This window comes from Canis aureus, chromosome 4, assembly GCF_053574225.1.
Source record: "Canis aureus isolate CA01 chromosome 4, VMU_Caureus_v.1.0, whole genome shotgun sequence".
Lineage (NCBI taxonomy): Eukaryota > Metazoa > Chordata > Mammalia > Carnivora > Canidae > Canis > Canis aureus.
Window position 1 is genome coordinate 41,524,755 of NC_135614.1, and position 24,440 is coordinate 41,549,194.

Sequence of the window (24,440 nt, forward strand, 5' to 3'; positions counted from 1 at the left end):
TCAGAGCCTCAGGCTCCTTGTCTTCCCGACTTCCTCGTCTAAGAGGTTAGAATAGCCACACGTTTAGAATAAGATCCAGCATAATGTCACACCTTTCCTCCAAAACACTTGTGTAGCATTAAGCAAGATTTGGCTACATTTCTCAGGGCCTTGCCAGGAGCTTGGTGACGCATTACAAGGCCAGAGAATGGAGGCAGACCTCAGTGGGACAAGATGTGTGGAAGGATGGAAGCTAGGGGGCCACAGCAGGTGCAGCAGGGTATGGTCTGGGCCCTGGGGCTAGCTGGCCAGGGTTCAACCCCCACCCCCTGCCCTTCCTTGGCCATGTGGCCTCTGGCAAGAGGCTTCCTTCCCTGAGCCTCTTTCTTCCCCTGAAAAATGAGAAGGGTGGCAGGGTCTATCTCCCTGGTTAATAGGAAAAGTAAACGAGGCCAGGTGGCCCTTCTGTTGCCTCAGAGCCTGGCATGAAGCCTGGCACCGAGCAAGCTCTTCCGCTTCAGGAACCACCACGACTGTCCCAGGAGGAGAAAGGCTGGGGCCTCTGTCTGCTTACTGTGCTGAGGGACTATGCTTCTATTTAGGGATCCAAGACACCACCCCTGCATGTGCTGGAACCGTCTCATGGTGGCCTGGCTTATGCTCCGAGATTCCTGTCCTTCATCACTGCCTGTGCAGCTTGAGGGGAGACGCCTATGCTGGGTGGCTAGAGGAGCTGGGGCACTGATTGGGACTTGGAAAGCCAAGGGTCAGTTCAGGGCTGTGGGGGCCTCAGGTACATCTCAGTGTCCTTGTCTGTGAAATGGCCATGACAAAATTTAAGAGTTGTGGGGCTGCCGTGGGGATCAGATGAGATTCTAGTGGGACCATGACATTCAAGCTACAGGTGACTCAACCCCACAGTCGGATGCACGGGCCAGGCTAGCAGTCCAGACTTTGGTCTCATAGACCTGGGTTCAAATCCTGATTTTCCTTCTTACTTGCCCTGTGATTTATGTCTTACTTGCCTTTATGTCTCAGAGCACTGAGGACTCAGTGACAGCCTAAACCCTTAGGAAACAAGGACCCTGTATGAATGAGGGCCAGTAATGCTCACAGAAGTGTTAAAAGAGAATGGCCTTCTTTCCCACCTTCTCCCTGACAGTTTCTAGTCTCTGCTTGCTCTGCCACCACTGGGGGAAATCTGGCTCTTTATAACTCCATCCCACCAGCATTGCTGGGGCACCTGTTCTGTGCCAGGCCTAGTGTCAGACGCCGGGGACCCCAGGGTGAGCAGCCACTCCTGCTGAGCCACCAGTAAGGATTGCCTATTGCACCCCAGCCAGTTCCAGAGAATTGGTCAGTCAAGGTGAGGTGGAAAAAGCTGGGGTCCTGCGCCAGTGGGGGTGGTGACTGGGAGGGAGTCTTCTCCTCCAGCCCCAGAGCTCACGCAGATGAACCCTCTGTGGAAACCCGGAGCACTTTCCAGTTCACAGAGCCATTTCCCTGTCATGGCCTTTTGGCCTGTTTCATGGATGAAGAAACATAAGCTCAGAGGAGGAAAAGACTTGCAGAGGTCACATAGCTGGACGTGGTGGACTAGGGCCCGTCCTTAAGGCTGTGTCCCTCCATCTCATTGACTCCTCACTCGCAGAAAGAAGAGGCTCCTTCAGTTAAAAGGAAGGAGCCGATGAGAGGAGGCCTGAGTGTCTCCAAGAGCCAACAGTAGCCCCCAGCTTGGGTGCCAGCTCGCTGGCTCTGACCTTGGCCTGGCTGCGTGACATAGAGAACTGCCTCAGGTTCTGTACCTGTAAAAGCAGGTAAATGATACAAACCCTCCCTAAGAGGGTTGTGAGGATAAATGAGCTCACAGGCCTGAGGCATTTACCCCAGGGTCTGGCAATCATTAGCCCTCAAGAAATACATGCCCCAGGTAGCCACAGTCGCAGCTTCTGACTCCTAGGCCTTAAACTCCTCAAAAGCTTCTTTTCACACTCTTCAAGTCTGGAATCTATTTCTGAGAATCTATCCTGAGGATAGAATTCCAGCTAGATAAGGACTAAGCAATAAATGCCCAGAGATGTTAACTACACGCTATGTACACCAGCATAAAGTCACAATCTCCCACCGTAGTGTAGTGTTTAGTAACTAGGTGTCACTGATGGAACCTTACAGAGCTCCTGGCTGTGATGTTTCCAAGGAATTTATAGAGTCACAGGAGAGAAGGCTGGTGTTTTAACGTTAGGTAAGAAAGGTTGGACACAGAACCGTAAACTCAGAATGATGTCAAGCTTGTAAAAACAAAATAAGCAAACACAAAATGTGTATAGAAACAATATGAAAGGAAATGCATCAAAATATGACCAGCGATTATCTTTGGGTAATAGGAATACGGGTGGTGGTGTTTCCTTTTGTCTCCCTGCTGGCAACTTCTAAATGTTCTCTAACGAGCACATACAAGGCTTCTATAACAGGAGAGGATTCAATAAATTACGTTTCAGGAATAGAGTTTTATCTCGGAGCTGAAACACTGCTTGATCTGTTCTTGGCATGTTGGCACGGATCAGATTATCAATTTTCTAGCAATGAGTTGAACGCTGCAGGAGGGGCGTGTGACAGGTAGCGTTCACTCCATCCATATTCACTAGGCCTTGGTATTGGGTCTGCTTCGGAGTGTGCACAAGGTGTGGGTATGGGGCAGGGCCCAGACACAGGCACAGCTCCGAGTACTTGTGATACCACGCCAGCTGGGGGTACAAAGCAAATGTTCTGGGAACATTGCTGTCTTCATGGGTTTGCCGTATCCAAATGTTGTCTGCACTTCCACTCCCTTCCAGTTTTTAAAAAATGGGTTCACCTAAAAATACTCAGAAAACTATAAAACATTATTGAGAGGAATCCAAGAAGGCTAAACTAAATGAAGGGACATATATTCATGGACAGGACTCAATATGTTACAGAATTCCATTCTCTGCCAACTGATTTATAGATTCAAGGCATACAGCCCAAATCTCAATCTTCACAGGTATATGCACATGTGTGTGTGTGAGTATAACTTGGAAAACTGATCGTAAAATCTATGTGCAAACACAAAGGGTGAAGGATAGCTATTTTTTTTTTTTTTTTGAAAAAGAAGAGCAAAGTGGGAGGATTTGCTTCCAGTAACTATTATAAAGCTTGGTAGGCAAGACAATGTGGTATTTTTTTTTTTTTTTTTTGCAAGCATAGTTGAATAGACCAATGGACTTGAAGAGAGATGCCAGACTTATATGACATTGCCAAGCACTAGGGAAAGGATGATCCTTTCAATGGCTAATGCTGGGTCAAATGGAAATTTATATAGAACAGAAATAAGGGCAGCCCCGTGGCGCAGCGGTTTAGCGCTGCCTGCAGCCCAGGGTGTGATCCTGGAGACCCTGGATCGAGTCCTGCGTCTGGCTCTCTGCATGGAGCCTGCTTCTGCCTCTGCCTGTGTCTCTGCCTCTCTCTCTCTCTCTCTCTCTGTGTCTCTATGAATAAATAAGTTAAAAATCTTTAAAAAAAAGTTAAAAAAAAGAACAGAAATAAATCCTGATTCCTATTTCACACTATTCACAGCATCAATTTGGGGGGAGATTGTAGATCTAAATGTTAAAGGCAAAATGTTAAACTTCTAGAAAGTAACATAAGAGAACGTCTTTATGACCTCAAAGTGGTAGAAAGATTCTTCAACAAGACACACAAAGTGCTGACCATAAAAAAGAATTGATAAAATAATTACATTAAAGGCTTTTTAAAAGACCTAAGCAGACAATAAAAAAGGAAGGTACGGAGGGGGAAAAGATATACCACACACATATACCAGCAAAGGACTTACTTGTTTCCAGAATAAACACAACTACAAATTGATATGAAAAAGACTAACATAGCTCAATATAAAAATGGGAGAGACCAGGCACTTCACGACGAGAATGTTTTGATGACTAATACATATATAAAATGGTACTGAATCTCATCAATAATCAAAGAAATGAGAAATTAAAGTCACAATAAGACAACATGGCACTACAGCCAGATTGGCTAACATTAAAAATTTTGACAGTACCAGGAAAGTAGCAAGGATGTGGAGCAGGCAATGCTGATGGGAATACTGTGTGCTATTGGAAGAGTATTTGGCAGCATCTTTTCAGGTAAACATAGATCTAGTCCCATGATCCAGCCAAACCTCTCTTAGATAAACACCCAAAGAAATACGTATTTACATGAACTTCAAGACTGCGATTGTTCAGAGCAGTTTTCTTCAACACAGTCCGAAACTGAGAACAACCCAAATGTCTACCAACAGTAGGATGGATCAGAAAATTGGGATATGCTTGGGGCTCCTGGGTGGCTCAGTTGGTTAAGCCTTAGGTTCAGGTCATCCTCCTGGGCTCCTGGGATCTGCTCAGCAGGGAGTCCACTGCTCCCTCTGCCACTCCCCTGGCTCATGTTTTTTTCTCTCTAATAAATAAAATAGATAAAATATTTTTAAAAATTGGGATACACTCATTTTTGGAATGAATATGAATGATGAGAATGAACAAAGCAGAGCTGCACAGACCAGCCTGGATGGCTCACCAACATAATGTTCTGTGAAAGAAGCCAGGCACCAGAGAATACCTACTATATGACTCCATTCATATGACATTCCAACACAGGAACACGTAGGTGATAAACCTGTGTAGAAAAGCAAGGAATGACCATCCTAAAATTCAGGGGAGTGGTCACCTTTGAACAGCAGGGAGGGATACCAATTAGGATGGGCCCAGGGCTTCAGAAGGGCTAGAAATGTTCTATTTCTTGATGTGGGTGTTTGCTTTTGGATATACTATTGAACCGCGTATTTTAGTTTTAACGTGAGCTTTAGCCACACACAAGGCTTTCTCTCCCTGTGTTATATTTTACAATAAAAGGGTTGAAAGAAAAAAAAAAAAAAAAAGCCTTGCAGGGCACTGAAGGCAATTTGAAAGAGCCTAGCTCCTAAGGGAGTAGCCCTGGGGCAGGGAAGCAAGGTAGTGGTAGTCAGAAACACAGAAGCCACCAAAGCCTCTATTCATCCAGGAGTCACCTGCCTTATCCATCTTAGAATAGAAATAGAATTTAAAACAGAGGGTGCACAGGTACATTAGCACATTTACAAATCGGAAAAATAAAATAAAAATAACTCCTATAATCTTCTGACAAGAAGTCAGGCTGACCCGCCTCACGGTTTGTCTAAGAAGTTTGGCTTCACCATTTGGTTTGCATGATGAAGCTTTTGGGAAAATGAATCAGCAGAATCTACAGCTCCGAGGTTTTGATGAAATTTTATTTAAAGCTCTTGTTCAGTGTACAGCGAGCTAGAAATTACATCCTTTGCAACTGTTTACATTTGCAATAAAAACATTTAGATGCCAATTAAAAATGTTTGTGCCTTGTATGTAGTTTTCAGAATTCTTGTAAAAGCCACGTGAGGGGCACCTGGGTGGCTCAGTGGTTGAGTCTCTGCCTTTGGCTCAGGTCATGGTCCCAGAGTCCTGGGATTGAGTCCCGCTTCGGGCTCCCCGCAGGGAGCCCGCTTCCCCCTCTGCCTGTGTCTCTGCCTCTCGCTGTGTCTCTCATGAATAGATAAATAAAATCTTCAAAAAAAATTTTTTTAAAGAGCCACATGAGCCCCAAATTTGAAGACCCCTGGTTTCATAGGTGTTCTGAGTGGACTGGCAGGTAGAGAGAGGCAAGAAGGACCCTCGGGAGGATAAAGAGCTCAGGCAAGGCCTAGAAGCCAATCTACGCTGGGAAGGATGGCGGGGTGGGGGGTGGGTGGGGGGGAGTGGTGGAGTGGGGGGGGTTGCAGGGGTGGCGAGGAGAGTGGGTATCTTGCCTGCCAGGGAGCCCTGAAGAGTTCCCCCGGGGTAGGGGCCGGAAAAGGGAGCAGGAAGAGGCCCAGGGACTGGGGAAATAGAGGCCAGTGGGTCTGGCAGGAAGAAAAGGCAAAGAGCTGGGAGCCTTCTGAGGAACAGGTGGTAGAGCAGGTGTAAAAGAAGAAAGCAAAGAAAAGGGGCATCCCCGGCCCCCCATTGTGTGTGGCCACAGCTCCTGAAAGGCAGAACCCCTTCCTCCGGCAGCTGCCTTGAAAAGGTCTCTTGCCCTCCCATCTGCCACCAGCTCCCCTCCCCCACCATTGCCAGAGTCTCGGGGCAGCGTTGCCTCGTCCTCCCAGCTGGGGGGCAGGGAGGGAGGTGGAAGCCACTCTGCCTCCTAGCCCTCTGCCTGGGATGGAGACTGCTGGGGGCCACCTTATCCTTCACATCTCTCTTCGGAATGTTGTCAATACAAAAGATGGTAGCTATGATAAAGATACAAGTTTTAAAGAGTGCCAAAAGTGGCAGAAAGATTAGAGTGAGACCGCTCTCTCTGTTAGTCTCCACTGTAGGCAGCTTGCTACATATTCTGGTCATCTTGGTACCTCGTGTCAAATACTCCCCAAAAGAGAATATAGCCAGGACTTCAGAGTCAGCTGGCTTGTGTGTGCATCCTAGATCTGTCACTGCTGTGCGACCTCAGGCAAGTTCTTTACTTCTCTGAGCCTTAGTTCTTTGTCTGCTAAATAGGCCTAGGGATGGTACCAAACTCAGGAGATTGATGAGAGGACTCTGCATGCTCCACAGAATAAATTTGCTTCCCCTGTCCCTCCTCCACCAAAAGTGAAGGTGGCGGGTAGGTCCCCACCTTGGAGAGGAGAGTGGGACACGCTCAGTACTGTCCCCCTGCCTCATTGCCCGCTGACACCCACATACACACTCAGAGGGAGCTGAGGTCCCTGCCCCAAGGAAAGTCCAGTCTGGTGGGCGAGACAGACAGGAAACCAGATGTCTAGTATAATGTCAGGGTGATGCGTGGAGTGAGGGAAAACAAATGAGCAGGCGGTGGGAGTGGCCTCTCCAGCCAGGCCGTCTGGGAAGGCCTCTCTGCGGAGGGGTCTGTAAGGGAGGCAGGAAGGTGGCCAGGGGGACAGGGGGACGGGCAGGGCACACCAGGCAAAGGGACCGCAAGGCAGGATCTGGGAGGCAGTTCAGTGTCCTGCCCATGACGAAGGCCTTACCTGAAGAAAGAGGAGCCCGGAGGAACAAAAGCAAAGACTCATTCGAGGCTACCTAGTTAAGCAAATGGCTGAGCTGAGAGACCTTGACCCCTGCCTTTCTGACCCCAAAGTTCTTAACCCTGAGGTCTTCATAGCTGAACACCACTGCCTGGTACTCCCCACGGTGACAAAAGGTCAAAGTGCTCCTCTCCCCTCTGGAAGGCTGGGGATGGGATGGGGGAAATTGGTGCAGGAGGACTTTCTGCTCAGCCTGCCCTGGTAGGACCCAGGGAGCCTCCCTGCCTCCAGATTCTGGTCTGTCTAGTCTCTAGCTGCCCCTGAGCTATACCCCACGAGAGGGGCTATAGGACCAGGCATCCCTCTGACACATGCCAGCCACCTTGGGCCACTCCGTCAGAGAGTGGGGTTCCTGCCCAGCCCAGCTGGGGTCCTGGCCCTTCCTAGGACTCAGACAGCTGGGGGCGGGGGTGTGTGTGAAGCCCTCCCTGGCCTGGGTCTCCTGCCAGCACAGGCCACTCTCTGGCCTCAGGCACCACAGTTGAGGACTTAACCAGGGCCTGAAATAGTCCAAGAGGAGTTGCTGAGTACAAATGAGCAAATGAATGAATGAATGAATGAATGAATGAATGAATGAAAGGGATGCTCAAGCAGACAGGAGAGCACAGGCTACCAGGCTCCAGAAGGAGGTCAGAGGGGGATGCCGTGAAGGGCTGGACTTACCCCTGCCCTTCCAGCTGATGTGTCCTCGGCAAAATGGATCCATTATGGACTCTGCAGTCAGTGAACGCGTCTCCCTCCCTCCCCGTGGTTCAGTTCTGGCTTCTGGCCAAAGGCAATCAGGCCCAGAGAGCTGCCCCCACCCAAACCCCTGCACACAAGAGGGGAGCCCCCCAAGATGAGCAGTTCCTGCTTATAGTATAGATCCTAGCCCCGCGGGCCTGCTTCATCAGCCTTTGAACAGCCCCCGAGAGGGTATCACTGTCTCTGGCTTCCAGGGGCAGGCAGAAGCAGCCACTTGGACCTGGCTCCCAGCGCAAGGTTACACAGGGGCCTGGAACCAGAGTCCTGTCCAGAATTTGGCCTCCAGAGACCCGAGGCATGCACTTGTCCCCTGGGGCAGGGCCTCTGTGACAGGGCTCCTTTCCCAGGCAAAGCTCATCCACGGCCAGGTCTCTGAGAGTCTGCTCTGATCCTCAGTCTGACGTGGGAAAGGCAGTGGGCCGGGGGGTGGGGGTGGGGGGCAATATTTTAGGACCTATCAAATGAAAACAGGCTGAAGATCCCCCTATTTTTAGCAACCAAGCTGCACGTACCTGTTTCCCCCCCACTAGGAACAAAATCTCAGATAAACATCCGTTCACACTAGCCAAATAATTCCTTAAATAAAATAGCTACATTTTGGCATCCCCTGAGCTCGAAATGTATGCTCCTTGGATTTTTAATATCACATGCAGTCTGCATAATTTTAACCCAAGTGCATCAGCTGTTGACTGCCTTATTACATGAGCCACTGTTTGGGGTGTCACGATAACAAGAACAGACTGGCAGGCTCAGTCGGGGGGGGGGGTCCTGGTGCTCAATCCTGGTGGTCTGTGTGAGGGAACTGGGTTCTCCTGATCCTGCTGGCAGGAGCCAGCAATCATAGTGAGGTGTACCGGCCACTGAGCTGGCTTCCCATATCCATTCTGCTCACAGCAGCCAGGGTCCTCACTCTGTGACACGACCCTGGTTGAACCCCTGCAGCGATGGCCCCTCCTGGTGTTCCCTTCAAAATTGGGAACCCCGGGCAGCCCCGGTGGTGCAGCGGTTTAGCACCGCCTGCAGCCCAGGGCATGATCCTGGAGGCCCTGGATTGAGTCTCACGTCGGGCTCTCTGCATGGAGCCTGCTTCTCCCTCTGCCTGTGTCTCTGCTACTCTCTCTCTCTGCATCTCTATGAATGAATGAATAAATAAAATCTTTAAAAAAAATTGGGAACCCCAAGCCCACTCTTTGATGCCTACAAGGCCACCCTGATGTGGCTTTTATGGACCATTCCCATCTACCCTCCCACCAGTCACCTGCGCTTACTATGGTCTCCGCCACGCTAGCCTTCTTCTGTTTGTTTTTGTTTTTAACATTTTATTTATTTATTCATGAAAGCCAGAGAGAGAGAGAGAGAGAGAGACAGAGACAGAGACACAGGCAGAGGGAGAAGCAGGCTCCCCGAAAGGAGCCCGATGCGGGATTCGATCCAAGGATCACACCCTGAGCCAAAGGCAGAGTCTCAACCGCTGAGCCACCCAGGTGTCCCACATTCTTCTGTTTTTTTTTTCTTAAAGATCTTATTTATTTATTCATGAGAGACAGAGAGAGAGAGAGAGAGAGAGGAAGAGACACAGACAGAGGGAGAAGCAGGCTCCATGCAGGGAGCCTGATGTGGGACTTGATCCCGGGTCTCCAGGATCGGGCCCTGGACCGAAGGTGGCCCTAAACCGCTGAGCCACCCAGGCTGCCCAATTCTTCTGTTTTTTTAGGTGCACTGAGCTTCATCTAGCCTCAGGGCCTTTGCACCTTCTGTTCACCCTGCCTGGAATGTTTTTTCCTTTAGGTCTCCTAAGTGGCTCCATGTCATCACTCAGGTCTCAGCTCAAGTGTCATTTCTTTAAAGAGACTCTCGAGATTCTGTTCCTCTAGACTAGTTGAACTTAACTTTCCTGCTCCTCCTCCCTCAGGGGTGGGTTAGCTTAGCATTGTTTTATTTTCTCCAAAGGGTTTCTGAAACTATCATGATAGGATTACCCATTTATTGTCTTCCTTCCCCCTGGAAGGTCTGCGGCATGAGAGCAAGAATCTCATCTCCCTTGTTCATGGCTCTATCTTCAGAGTCTATGTGCACATAATAGGTGCTCAGTAAACATCTGGTAAATGAGTGAATGAATGATATTTCTCACATCAACCCGCAGCAATGCTACTGCTATTCTCCAATTTTCCAAGTGAGGAAGCTGAGACCAGAGAGGTTAAGTGACTTGTCCAAGGTCTCACAACCTGTATGTGGAGAATCCTCCCAGTGGCTCTAGGGTTGGGAGTCCAACACTGAGCCCAGGCTTTCCTTCACTCCTCAGAGGCATGTGGTGAAAGGCTAGGCAAAGCTTGCTTGAATTAACCGGTGCCAGGCCGTCATGCAGAGGACAGGCCTTTGATCACAGCCCATGGGTGACAGGACAAGACCTGCATCTATAAGATGATTGTGTCATTCAGTCTAGCAGCTCTGACAGGCAGCAGTCCTGACCTTGTCATCAAGTCGGGTTATTAAAGAACATTACTGTCACCATAAAGGGCCTTGGGATGAAGGTGAAAGGGGAGGAGCCTTTTTAGAAACTTCGATGCCAACTCCCCAGATCACCAGTTCAGAGAGAAGGGAACTCATGCTTACCAGGCTCCTAGGGTGTGTCAAATGCACACTAGGTGCTTTCCTTACACTCTTGCATCCAATCCCCCCAGTGACATGGGAGGCAGGGGCTATTGCTATATATTATGTCAAACCTAAGAGGCCACCCACCATAAAATGCATTCTGATTTCAGACACACCAAAACGTGAATGGATAGGCCTTGTAGAATTGATGAAACCTGAATTTTCATCTTACAAAGATACTCGAGCTCAGAGAGGAGCAATGGTGATCCGTGATGGTGGCCCTCCAAACTGCCTTGTCTCGTTCCCACCGTTCCTGGGGCTTCCGGCCTGGAGTGACCTTCCCAGTCACCTGCCTCACTTCAACATGGTGAGCCATTGTCCACTGTGGCCCTGCCCAGCCCAGACGCTGAGCCCCACTTCGGTCCTCCCTGGCCTCTGCACTCCGTGGACCAGTCTCTGGTTGGCAGCTTGGCCTGGAAAGGGGGTCAACAGTTCTTTGTGGGCCGTCACTGAGTCTTGTTCCCTTCTGTCTGTCAGCAGCAGCATAGAATCACCATCAGGGACCCTCAGACCTCAATGGGCAAAAGAATCACAAAGGGCAGTGTGTGTGAAATGCAGAGTCCTGTGCCTCGCCCTTAGAATTCCTGATCAGATAGGTCTGGGCAAGACCCCAGAATCTGGGTTTCTACAGCTCCACCCCATGATTCTGTGGTGGGAGACTTTGCAAACCACTGCTCAAAGCTTTCATCTGAGGTCAGCTTGACCAGCAGGATGGTCCCAAGGGAGTCTCGGCCCTGCAAAAGGCGTAATCTGTGCTCTCCTGCTCATACGATGGGAAAGCAATACAATAAACACCTAATGTTTTATCATAAACACCTAATGTTTTATCATGATTTATTCGTTTTATTTTATAATACAGTTGTACTATTATTTATTATCGCCCCCAAAGTTTAGTACTATGTTGTGTAGCCCCTACCAGGCTGATCCACCTGTTTATTCCCAATTGAATTAAAACTTAACCCTCCTATTCCTTCATCCCTTAGAGTCCTGCGTGTTGCTGGCTGAAAGCCGGCTCCCTGATGCCCCAGCTGTCTCTGGGCATCAGCATAGAGGTGGATAGTGTAGGCGTAGGTGTCCACTGCACGTTCATGAAGGCTTTCTGGAGGTAACACTTTCGTGCAGAGGAGTGGTTCTGGTGGCAGAGCTCAAGGCACTACAGGGGCCACTGGTGGCAGGTGCTGGGGCTTGTGTCACTTGCTGCCACTTAGGAGGTGGTCTACCAACAATTTATAGAAAAAACAAAGGGCCTGGGCCTACTCTTGAGCTTTCCTAGCTTTCCTGGATGTTCTTACAGCTTCTCCAGTATCACTTAGCCAGCACACAAGGCCAGAGTCGTGAGTGGAGAGCCTGGTTGATGAGAGCCCTAGGCCTGGAAGTTAAGCCACTAGTCTGAGGTTAATGGGAAGCCATGGAGGGATTTTGAACAAATGGCAAATCGGTTGGAGTTCAGATGGGATGGAGACATGTGCCCCAGTGAGGAGGCTGTTGCAATATTTCATCCAGCATGTGTAGAGTGCCTTCTGGTGAATAAGGAGGTCCTCGCCCTCAAGAGCCCACAACCCAGCCACTTATGAACGGGCAGACATGCAGTTTTTCTGGCTCTTCCAGGAAAAACCAGTTTATTTTACAACTGATGGCAAGTCTGAAAGAATCCGCCCACTGGAACATCACTCTTGCTCCCCCTCTTAGAGGTCAATGACCTTGGGCAATTTGATTCTGTGCTTCAAACTTCAATTCCTACCTCTATAAAATGGGCATCAAAATAAAATCTGCCTCGCAGTCTTATTGGAAGCTTCCAAGGAGGAAAGAGGTATGTGGCCATGCCTGGAACGTAAGTGTCCTGTATGGATTAGGGATAGGGACCATGTCAGAGGGCATGCTGGTAGAAAGAAGGGGGGAGCATTTCTATCAAGTCTGTCAATGAGTAGGAGGTGCAGACGGAGCAGGGGGACATTTGAGAAGGAGGTTGATTTTCCTCAAGACAGTACTATGTGGTCATTGCCCCAGTGTCTTCCATTTTCCCAGCCAGCCAGAGATAGCCCTATACGCACTTTCCATCGCACCTAGACTCTCTTCTATGCAAATCTGATCATGTCACACTCCTGCTTTAAGGTAAGTGGTTTCCTATTCTCTTGGGATCCACCCTTGGTTTCTCTCTGTGGTCCATGGAGCTTCTTGTGGCCTGACCTCTGCTGTTCTCTGACTTTATCTCTCCTCTTGGATCCATCCATGGGACCTGCTCCCTCCAGGCACCTGCTCTTTGTCCGTTCTGTTTTCTTTGCTTGGAATGACTTTCATCACTGACCTTTCCCCCAAGTGCATCCCTCAGACCTCAAGGAAGCTTGGCCTTTACCCCTCCTCCATTGCACCTTGCCCTGAGTTCACAGATCCTCTCGTTTTTCCTTTGTGGTACCTCTCACGGATACAAGCGTGCATTTACTCATGAGATGATTTAGTTATTGCCTTTTCCCCTAGTCTGTGAACTCACAGAGGCAGCAGCCACAGCCATCTGCTCACTGTTGTGTTCCTGTCTCCTGGCATGGGGCTAGCACATAGTAGGTGCTCAATCAGTGCTGGCTGGCTGGGTGGACAAAGGAAAGGATGGGCAAAGCACAGAAGTCATTAGGAAAGAAGGACCTACTATGTGTACAGAGCTGAGTCGAGCAGGGAGATCTGGAAGGGTGCAGTGAGGGGGGGCAGAGGCCAACATTGGTTCCTATAACCCCAAGAGGAGGGGACTCTTCCCCATGTCTGAGGCAGAGACGTCTGGACCCACTTGCTTGGCCCACACACAACTTGGTTGTGTGACCTGGGCAAGTCCCCTAGCCTCTCTGGGCCTCAGATCCCTCATCTAGGAAGTATCATACAGCTGCCCTCTGCATTGTTGGAGGTTGAGGGGAGCGATTAGGGACAGAATGTCAGGCCCTGCACCTGGCACACAGTCTGTGCTCAATAAATGTTCATTTCCTTCCTGTTGCAAATATACATGTAGTCCATCAGGAGAACATGCTTCTCACAGGGTTTGTATCTCTCTTCACATTGGCTAACAGGCTTTAAAAAACAAATTGACACCATATTTTGAAAAACTGTGTACGCGAGAAGAGAAAAGAAAGGGAAGGGAAGACATTTCTTTGTGAATTTGATTTCATGGGAAACAATGTGTGAGGGAGCAAATCCTTGTTTGGGGCCCCGTAGCACTGACTGTGAAGAAGGCATGATGGGAGTGGCCAGTGGACCACGGCCAGCTCCTGCAGCTCGGGGGACAGGGACACAGCCAGCGTCCCACCGTCAGCGTCACCCCTGTGCATTAACTGTGCTCAGTCTCTGTGGAAAAATAGCTCTTTGGTCATAATGGCACCCCACGGAGGATGAGGGAGGGGAGGGGAGGAGACATGTCTGGGGGGGTGAGTGTTGGAGTATGAAGTGTAAACCTCCTCTACCTGAAAGAAGCTGATAGAAAAGCAGGGGAGGGACCCACACACAAAGGAAACAATGAGGGTTTGTTTTTCCACAGCTTGGGTGAGACCGTGAGTCAGCGGGCGGATCAGGAGGGGGGAAGGTTCCAGCTGGAGACACTCAAGGCAGCGCTTGGTTGTCTGAGGGAGACTCCCGGGGCCTGGCCTCAAAGCTGTGTGTCCCTCTGTGCTCCTCCCACGCCCCCAGCACGATTCAGTTCTGCAGGAAGCACTGACCCCCTCCTGCTACACCATTCATGTCAGAGAAAGGGAGCACCTACTTCATGCCCCACCATGTGACATGATAAACACTTGGCTACTCAGTGTCTCATTTAATCCTCACAGCAGCCCTGAGAGGTAGGGAATAGTGTACCTCCTCGCAGAGGAGGACAGGGAGGCTCAGAGAGGTTAAGTTACTTGCCCGAGGCAGCGCAGGAAGTCAGTGTTGGGGGGAGCTCTGGAGGAGCTGTACAAACCTCCTTCAGACGATTTGACAAGATGCAGCAAAAGGCTTCAAAATATGCCTACGTTTGACCCAGTTGCTCCACTCTGGAAACAGGATTATCGTCAAGAGTCTCAACAGCTCAGCTATGTGCAAGTCATTTGCTATAATGGTGACAAACTAGAAGCCATAGTTCAACCAGTGGGGATTTGTTCTGTTTTTTTGTTTTTTTGTTTTTTTTTAGGGGCAGAACTTGTTAAACTCTGGCAATAGAATACTATGCAACCGTTACAAATAATGGCTGGATGCTGTTTACAGGTGTTAAAATGTTCACAAATGGGGACCCCTGGGTGGCTCAGGGATTGAGCATCTGCCTTCAGCTCAGGTCATGATCCTGGAGTCCTGAGATCAAGCCTCACATGGGGCTCCCCCAGAAAGAGCCTGCTTCTCCTTTTGCCTATGTCTCTGCCTCTCTCTCTCTCTGTGTGTGTTTCATGAATAGATAAAATCTTTTAAAAAATGTTCACAAATGGCAGAGCCAAGATTTGAACAGTCTATGAAGCTCCCAAATTCCAGTACTAGTTCAACCACTCACCAGCTCGGTGACCTTGGGAAATTGGTTAACTCTCTGGGTCTCTGTGTTTTCATTTTAAAGCGGGGATAAATCGAGAATTCTAGAGCTTTTCTAGGAGTTGTAAGAAGTAGATGAGTTAATATATGTGAGCACGCAGAGTAGCACCTGGCACATAGCAAACAACCTGTGAGTGTTCACTATTATTAGATCTGTGGGCTGGGAAATTTAGAGCCATTATTCCTTCAAATATTCTTCTGTCCTACAGAATTACACATATATTAAGCGGCTTGAAGTTCTTCCACAGCTCACCGATGCTCTATTTTCTTTGTAATCCTCTTCTCTTTGTGTTTCACTTCAGATAGTTTCTATTGTTATGTCTTCACATTTACTAATCTTCTGCCATTAATCCCTCCCCGTGTGGCTTCTTCTACATCCTAGTTGTCATCTCTAGAAATTTGTTTTTCATCATCCAAGTCTCTATTTAACTTTTTAAACATATGGGGTGCAGCTAAAATAACGGTTTTAATGTCTTTGTCACTAATTCTAACATTTGTGTCAGTTCCAGGGCAGCTTTCACTGACTGCTTTTTCTCCTTATTATGGGTTGTATTTTCCTGCCCCTTGGTATGCCTGAAAATTTTTTATTGGATGCCAGAGATTGTAACTTTTACCTTGTCGGGGACTGGATATTTTCATATTCCTGTGTTCTAGGGGGAAATCAAGTTACTTAGAAATAGTTGCATCCTTTTAAGTCTGGCTTTTAAGGTTTGTTAGACTGGACTGGGGAGCAAAGCTTAGGAATTAACTCAATAGGGCTCATTATTCTCCACTACTCAGGTAGTAGGACCCTTCTGGGTGGCCTACCTGATGCTCTGCGAATCGTGAGCTTTCCAGTCTGGCTGGTAAGAAGAGACACTTTTCCTGGCCCTGCACGGGCATCAGGCACTGCTGCATCTAATCCTTCTGAGTGAGTTCTTTCCCTGGCTTGGATAGTTTGCTCACATGTGGGTACTGGTGTATATGTGGCTGAGTACTCAAGGGGTCCCTCTGACTTTCCTGGGGTCTCTCTGTGTGCAGCTCTCTCCAGGCCAATACTCTGGTGGGGAAACTCTAGCCGCATTGACCTCCCTGGACTCTCTATCCGGCTCTTCAGCTCAGAGAAGCCATTGGGGTTTGCCTGGTTCCCTCACTCCTGGCACCCCGTGCCATAGCCTGGGACTCCTTCAAGACAGAAATCTTGGCCAAATTTGTTTCCTGACACTTGGAGATCACCGTTCGTCTGTTGCTTCACGTCCAGTGTCTTAAAAACTGATATTTTGTATGTTGTGTCCGGTTTTTGGTTGTTTCATGCAGGAGGGTAAATCCAGATCCCATTACTTCATTGTGGCCTGAAGCAGTAGTCCTTGCATTAGCTATGGTTAATGGCTGTCATGAATCCTCATGCTCTGGTCCTTTTTCAGGGCCCAAGGTCTTTGGAAAGGCAAGACACAGAGAGCTAAAAAGTGCCTTGCCTAAGGTTGCATAGCTAGTAGGTGGTGGAGCCAGGATTAGTTCCGGGCTCAGCTGATCCAGAGTCCCTTCTCTCTGTTCAAACTACTGCCTTTGGGCAGGGCGCTGGCCAGAACCAGCAGTAATGGAGAAGAGGGGAGCAAGGAGAGGGTTTATGCTTCAAGTCCCAAGACTCCTGCTCACCAATGTGGGGCAGGGCTGGGACTGAAGGCCACACTGAGGTAGCACAAGGCCTTTGGGGGTTCTGGAACCCAAGTGAGCTGTCCTGCCTACTTACTCCATCCCCTGGACCCTGGTGATATGGAGGGTCAGGAGTGGGGCCTGTCAGGCCTCAGCAATGGGAGTGGGGCTGCCCTGTGCAGGAAATAGGTGGAGGTAAGAGCAATGGGAGGGGCCCTGGCCCCCACCTCTGGGCCCTGCATGACTGGGGGGTGGGATGAGGGAGAAGGGCCCTGGGCCACCTCATTCTTCTGACTCATTGAAGCATCAGTGAACCTTTCTAAAAGACCATTTCAGGTGCTGTGGTCTTGGTGAGGGTGAGGCCAGAGCTGTTACCCTTCTTCCCCTGAGATGCTACCATATATATATTTTTAAGATTTTATTTATTTATTCATGAGAGACACAGAGAGAGAGGCAGAGACAAAGGCAGAGGGAGAAACAGGCTCCATGCAGGGAGCCTGATGCAGGGCTCGATCCCAGGACCCCAAGATCACGACCTGAGCCAAAGGCAGATGCTCAACCCCTGAGCTACCCAGGCGTCCCGGATGCTACTGTATTTGCCACTGCAGAGAGAACAGAGAAGAGGAAGAAGGGTGAATTTCCAAGATCATCACCTGGCTATGACTCCCAGTAGGAGCCCCTCAAGCCTAGAAGGAAGTTATGTCCTCTGGGCATTAGGGAATCTGCATCTATAGACACCCCTGGGCAAATGACGTCATCTCCCTGGACATCAGTTTCCTCAAATGTTAAATGGGAATAATTCCCAGGACAATTACAAGGATTAGATCTAACAGTTTATGTCAGCTGTCTAACCCGGGTCTGCTCCAAAAGAGGTGCCCAGGACCTATCTGTTGAAAAAATGAAAAATGTATTTGATCATAAAGCTGTGTCCTGCCAGTTCACCTCCCCCAGGCTTGCCAATCTCAATTCTTCTCCAAGGGGGCACCTAGGCTTCCCTAAGACTGCTTCTCCCACCCAGTATCTCCCCTTCCAGCCTCACCCCCACCCCCATCCACAGGAGGCTGGGCAGTAAGGCCTCTGATTTTAGATCTGTCCCGAAAGCCCCACAGAGTCAAGAGGCTCCAGCCCGTGTTTGAATTCAGCAGTTCTACAAGCTGCCCCTTGGGACTCTGGGAGCCGGAAAGCCATTTTTTACATCATCGCCATAAAATGTTGTTTTGTTCCAATCGGCGCTACTGATGAAAACTATGATCCTAATTCTTGCGACACTCTTGTTCCTCTCAAAAAAGGACTTAGCAAGTGAATCAGGTTGCTATTTTTCTAACTATAATATTATAGTTATATGCAGAAAACTCAGAAAGGCACGAAGAAAAGAAAAACAAAGATTAGATAGATAGATGATAGATAGATGATAGATAGATAGATGATAGATAGAGAAAGAAAGAAAACTTTAAAAACTCTTCCTTAGGCTTCGACAGTCCCTACTCACATTTCAGTGTGTATACATCCAGTCTTTTTGCCCTCTGCAGGAGTTGGGAAGGGGCAGTTATATTTTAATGAAGGTAGTTTTCAAAGGTTTCAGGAAAGCATGCTCAGAATCAAATCTCTACAGTAAAGTGTATCTCCCATCCCTGCCCCAGTCACCCTGTTTGCACTCCCTGGAGGTAACCAGTGCCACATCCTCTTGTAGAGACATCCAGTCTATGCTTGTACAAGTGTGTGTGTGCATGCTTGTGTGAGTGCATGTGTGCGTGTTTGAGGTCAGCATGTACCTACTGTTCTGTAAAAACCTTTTCCACTTAGCACCGTCTGGGATCTGTTCCCCTGTCAGTCAATGCACTACCCCCCACCCCCACAATGTTCTGTTGCATGGACCACCTTCATTTATCTGACCAATTTCTAATTGTTGGACATTTCAGCTGTTACCAATTATAAATTGTCTTGACCATCCAGTGTTGTTACGTGGATAAATGTTCAGTCCTCTGAGAGGGAAAATAGCTCCTATTTGCAGCATTTATCATTCCTGTGGTGTAAATATTCCCACCACGGTTGATTTCAAGCTGCTAAAATAGAACATCACTGAGTGAGCACAGTCCCTGAAAGCTGGTGCGAGCCGGCTCCAGCATACCCCCACCCCCTTACCCGATGACCATGGTACCATGGTGCACATCCCTAATTTTTTCCAAAATGAAATGGCTGCCAAAGCATATGCATAATCATAGCATTTTTAATGAGAACACCAAATTGCCCTCCAGAAAGACACACGGCCTAGGTGTCTCCTTTGGCCTAGGTGATGCCTGTTTATCTCACCCCACCCCTCCAACAGTGGCTTTTATCAGGCCTTTTCATCTCGCCCATCTGCTAGATAGAGTACAAGTAGCTCATTGCTATTCTCATTTGCATTGCTTTTGGTGAATAACTTAAAAAAATTTCTGGGATCCCTGGATGGCTCAGCAGTTGAGTGTCTGCCTTTGGCTCAGGGCGTGATCCCGGGGTCTGGGATCGAGCCCCATGTTGGGCTCCCTGCATGGAGCCTGCTTCTCCCTCTGCCTGTGTCTCTGCCTCCGTGTGTGTGTGTCTCTCATAAGTAAAATCTTTAAAAAAATTTTTTTCTAAGGGGCACTGAAATTTTATTTGGGCAACTGTAAGAACATTTCCTTAAGTTTCTGTGGATTAGAGGTATCCAGAAAACAATTTGGGAATCATGGCTTTGGTGCATTGCTTTGCTAATGGATAAGATCAAATAGGAGATACGCTCACTCACCAAACAGCATCAAAGCTTTTCCCAAAGGCCACCTTGCTGTGCTGCTCCACCCCATCTTGTCCCAATCACCCACTCTCTGTGCCACCACCGCCCTCCTACCTTCCTTTCAGGCAAACATGTCTGGAAATGCCAGAGCATTCACTTAGCCCTGCTATGGAAATTGATGCTAGGTAAGACCTGTGTTTAGAAAGAGTCGAGTTAGGCAGTAGGGAATACCCAAAGTACTCTACAGATAAAGCATAAGGGAGGTGTCCTGCAGGTGGCTATGTGGCCTAGGATAAGTTACTTCATCTTTCTGAGCCTCAGTGCCCTTATCTGCAAAGTCGGGGTGGAGGTGGGGTCATAATAGTATGGCCCATGCAAGATTACAATGAGACTTTTTAAAAAGATTTTATTTATTTATTCATGAGAAATTCAGAGAGAGAGAGAGAGAGAGAGAGAGAGAGATACCAGCAGAGGGAGAATCAGGCTCCCCTCAGGGAGCCTGATGTGGGACTCGATCCCGGACCCCAGGATCTGAAGGCAGATGCTCAATCGCTGAGCCACCCAGGTGCCCCTGCATTGAGAATGAAAGGAGCAAATGCATCTTGAGGGTTTAGCACAGGGGCTGGCACACAGTAGGCATGCAACAAATGACAATAATCATCCTCTCTACCTCACCCTCATCATCACATTGTCAAAGTGCTTTGTAAACCATGGGGTTCTATATGAATGTGAAGTGATAACACTATGATCCTTCATGTTTCCTCTAGCTATTCTGTTCTGGACCAAAAAGGTCACCATAGACCTCACCTGTTCATCTCAAAAGCCAGTCTTCCATGAAGTGGGATGGACCCTCTTTGGGTTCTTTGGATTCAACACCTTCACTTGACCAAACAAGACCATTCTTAGAGTGGAGTGGAAGTCTTCTCTAGGAGCTTCCTCCAACAGGTAGGTCCTTTCTGATTTTGCTTGGGTAAGGACAAAAGTGTCTTAATGGGACTCCTGCCTCCTATATCTACCCCCCATCCCCAGCCAATTGTCCTGCCTGAGATAGCCTCATGAGTCTTTTAGGACGCAGCCTTTCACCAGTCCATCCAACCATCCATCCATCCATCCATCCATCCATCCATCCATCCATCCATTTTTCCATCCATCCACCCATCCCATTCATTCAATAAACTGCTTACATCTCTTCTCAGCTATGATGAATAATCACAGAAATCATGTACTTGCCAGGGACTCTAATTCCAAGCAAACTTAAAAAACAAGAAATCCTTACCCTGACCTTCACAATCTGACCCCTGCCCATCTCTGATCACGTTACCGTTCTCCCCTTATCTACTGTGTTCCAGCAACACAGTCAATTTCACTTTCATGCCTACTCTAAGCTATTTTCCCACTCAGGGCCTTCTGTGCTATTACCTCAACATGGAGGGCTTTTATCTCTCTTTGTCTAGCCTGTTTCTTTTCATCGTTAAATTTCCAGATTAAATGCTATTTCCTTCAAGGGGACTTGCATTACCTTACCCCAACTGAAATCATGCCTTCTTCATTATGCTTCCCTCATAGTTTTTTCATAACATGTAAAGATGTGTTTTCTTTTGTTTTGTTTTATTTTGTTTTGTTTGTGTTTTTTACTCATTTAATGTTTGTCTTTTCTGCAAGATTTTAAGTTTCATGAGGGTGAGGACACTACTTGCTGTGTTCATGGCAGTGAGGCCAGGGCTTAGAATCATGCCTAGCAGCATATATCCTCAAGATGAATTTGAGGAATGAGTGAGGCAATATTTAGCCAAAACTTAGTGAGCAGTATTGAGCTAGGATTCCTTAAAAAACTGATTGTCCACCTTCCTTTCCAGATATTCTCCAATTTACCCTGGAGGCAGCCGGATGGCAGCTGTTGGAATGGAGGCTCATCACTGGGACTTGGGTTGTGGACTTGAGATGTGGATTGACAAAAAACTTTTCTGTCAATGTGTAGAAAGGAGGGATAAAATGGGAAGCCTCTCCTGTGTCTACTGCAAGAATGTTGGTTATGATAAAGCGTCCATACTTGTGAGAACCCCTGGGAGAGATTCTTATCTTAGAACAGTTACAAGATGAATTAGAGCCAAGGCTCTGAATTTAGATGTTCTGTATTCCAATCCTTCTTCCACCCTCTGTTTAACCACGGGCAAGTTGTGAGCTTTTTCTTCCCCATTAGGGAAGATAATAATAGTGCCTCTCTTGTATAAGAGTATGAGGAGTAGTAAACACCCAATTGATGCAAACTACTATTATAAGTCTCTGGGGCAACTGGTTTGTTCAAATGGCGTGATTGTTGTGGTTTATGTCACTGATCAAATTTCCCTTTTCACACTGGCTGCTAGGAAGTTCAACATCAGTCTTGAACCAACCACAGCAAATTTCAAATGTGATTTTTGTGAATGGGTGGTATTTATGGATCCATTTATTATCATTTGTTTCTTGCTCTACTATTTGTGTGTGTAGCTCGATCTAACTTACATGTCCTCGAAGTTGCCTTTTATCTTTCTAGTAAGAGATCTGGTATCTTGGATGAGAAGATTCTGCTCACATGTGGCTATTTCATCTCCTTAGTGAGATGGTGGGTTCCTCAAGAGCAGGGATGGTCTCCGAGGCACTTTTTGACACTCCCCTCCCCCCACAGTTAAGCTGAGTGGATGAGTTGATGAAATGTTAGAAGGCAAAGAACTCAAATATGCTCTCTGCCTTAGCCATAGGAGAGGAAATAGCTGACCCGAGATATCTCTGCTCTCTCAAATGTCTGTAAAACTAAAGGTCAGTGACCAATGTGCCAATTTCCTGTGCTGCTTGGCCACAGACGTGTTAGATCAGAGGGAGACTTTGTGGTGTGAGAGCTGCCTCACTGGCTGCTGGCATGAGGATTCAGACTCCATTTTCTGGAGTAGGAGAGATTGCACTGGCTCCCCCACCAACATCTGTGTCATCCTCTTCTTTTTGGATGCACATAATGCAGATCATGTATTTTATATCTTCTCATGAAAAACTACACATTTGGGCAACTCTGGGCCCCCAGTCCCACATGGCAACCATTGGTGCCCTCTTCCGATGGGCATAAATTCTGGAGTGTTATGCTGATTCCCTGCTGCCGGCTCTACCTCATCCTGCCTGACCCTGGGGGTGACTGAGGCTGAACCCTGGCTGATGGTGATATTTATGATTCTGAGACCCAAGCCTCCTTTCTTGCCTCCCTGGAGGCCCTCTGCTATCTCGTGCAAACTTGGAGGGCCCTCATGCTCTTAGGGACCCTTGGTTTTCCCATTTGTAAGTTGCAGTCCCCTCTGTGGCAACTTCATCCCCCTTGGACGCCCATCCTCACCCCACCCCATTCACCCAAATCTTTCCCATTCTTTAGACTTGAACCATCTCATCCCCTCCGGAAGGGTATGTTCACGTGCCCTCATGTTGTTCTGTAATTATTACCCGTGGTCCTGCCATGTACCCATTGACCTGCACACACCTGGGGCTCAGAACACATTCATGAATGAGTGAGTGGGAGGGTGAACCAATACACAAGCAAGTAGATTCAAGTTGTCTGAACTCACATGGGCCCAAGAAGCAGAACCCAAATTTGAAAGCAGGACTCAGAATCCTGTGCTCACCTATAATATCACTCGGCCAGGGTCTGGACCACCCACTGTCCTCCTATCTCTGCAGAGCTAAGCTTTGCCCACAGAGCCACTGTGAGCCTGGCCACCCTCACCAAGCTGACGTCCAGGGGAGGAGGACATCCCAGCACTAAGACCATCACGCAGGGCTCTGCCTCATCGGCCGCCTAGCCTGAGAGGAGCCTCTGCTTCTCCTCTCCCGCAGCCTCTCCCCCCCATCCCGTCCCCTCCCCGCACCCCGCTGCACCCCCCTCACCCAAGCCTCTCTCTTTAATTGCCGTTCTAGGGAGCAGGAAGACTGTCGCATTTGTTGCATCTGTTTCTCTGGAAGACTGGGAAGCCGCATTAAAATATGTGCTCTGTGGGCGTTTGGTAGGCTGGGACCTCTCTAGCAGCTTAATAATTGGGGGAAAGAGCTGAGACAGGAAGAAATGGGAAGGACAGACTGACAGTGAGATAAGGAGACACTCAGAGGGAAATGGAGACACAGAACACAGAGAGTGACAGAGATTCAGAGAGAGAGAGAAACAGAGGTAGAGGGAGAACCTGGAGAGAGACAGGAAGAGGGACAGGGAGGGAAACTGAGTCTGTGGCCATCACCACCTTCTTCTGGTTTTCGGTGTTTCTCTAACTGGCCCTGGGTTTATCCTGGATTTATGAGGGTTTCTCCTGCCCATCTGCATTGCCAGGCCGACAAGATGCACACTGTGGTTATTTGTAGGAACAGTGGCAAAGTGCTCGTGGGAACCCTGCTGGCCAGGGATGCCGAGGGCCTGCTGCCCCTTGCCCAATTTCTCTAAGGAGCCTGTAGGACTCATCCACCCCTTTGAGAGGCCCGGGCTAGGAAATAGGCCTCTGTGGGCCAGGCTGATTGCTGGCGGCAGCCTGTTCTGCTGAGGAGGGCCAGGGCATGAGTGAGGGACAGCAGGGGTGAAAGACATGTGTGAGTCTACAGGATCGAAGGTGATAAGCAGGGAAGTCGAGGTGCAGGCCAGTGGCTCTGGGACAAAATGTTCCGTGAGTGCAGATTCTGCCCCAGGAGGTGAGTTCTCAACCACCCCCACCCCCCATCTCACAGATGGAGTATTGGAGGCTCAGAAGGGAAGAGGCTTGCCTGAGGGCACACAAACAGGGAGCTTTGGGAGGATGCAGAATAGATGTTTGACCACTGGCCCCCAGCAGCCATTTCCCGGCTCCCTCTCTTAGTAACTTCTGTTTCTATTTAGGGATCCATGTGGTTTGGGAAGCCAGCTCCATTCAGGGTGCAGGATGCTTCCATCTAAGCATAGGGACTCATTCTTCCCTTCTGGAGACAGTGGCTGGAGCAGTGGGCAGAAGGTAGGGTTCCAAGGATAAT

At 48.6% G+C, this 24,440-nt stretch overlaps 1 long non-coding RNA gene across 1 annotated transcript in view; it reads left to right on the plus strand.

Moving 5' to 3' along the window:
- LOC144312620 (uncharacterized) overlaps window positions 1–23,242 on the plus strand; it is a 95,318-nt gene extending 72,076 nt beyond the window's left edge. The window contains exons 6-7 of the long non-coding RNA XR_013378131.1: window positions 20,204–20,381; window positions 21,293–23,242. This is a non-coding gene — a long non-coding RNA (uncharacterized LOC144312620). The remainder of the gene's footprint in view (window positions 1–20,203; window positions 20,382–21,292) is intronic.
- The last annotated feature ends 1,198 nt before the right edge of the window (window positions 23,243–24,440 follow it).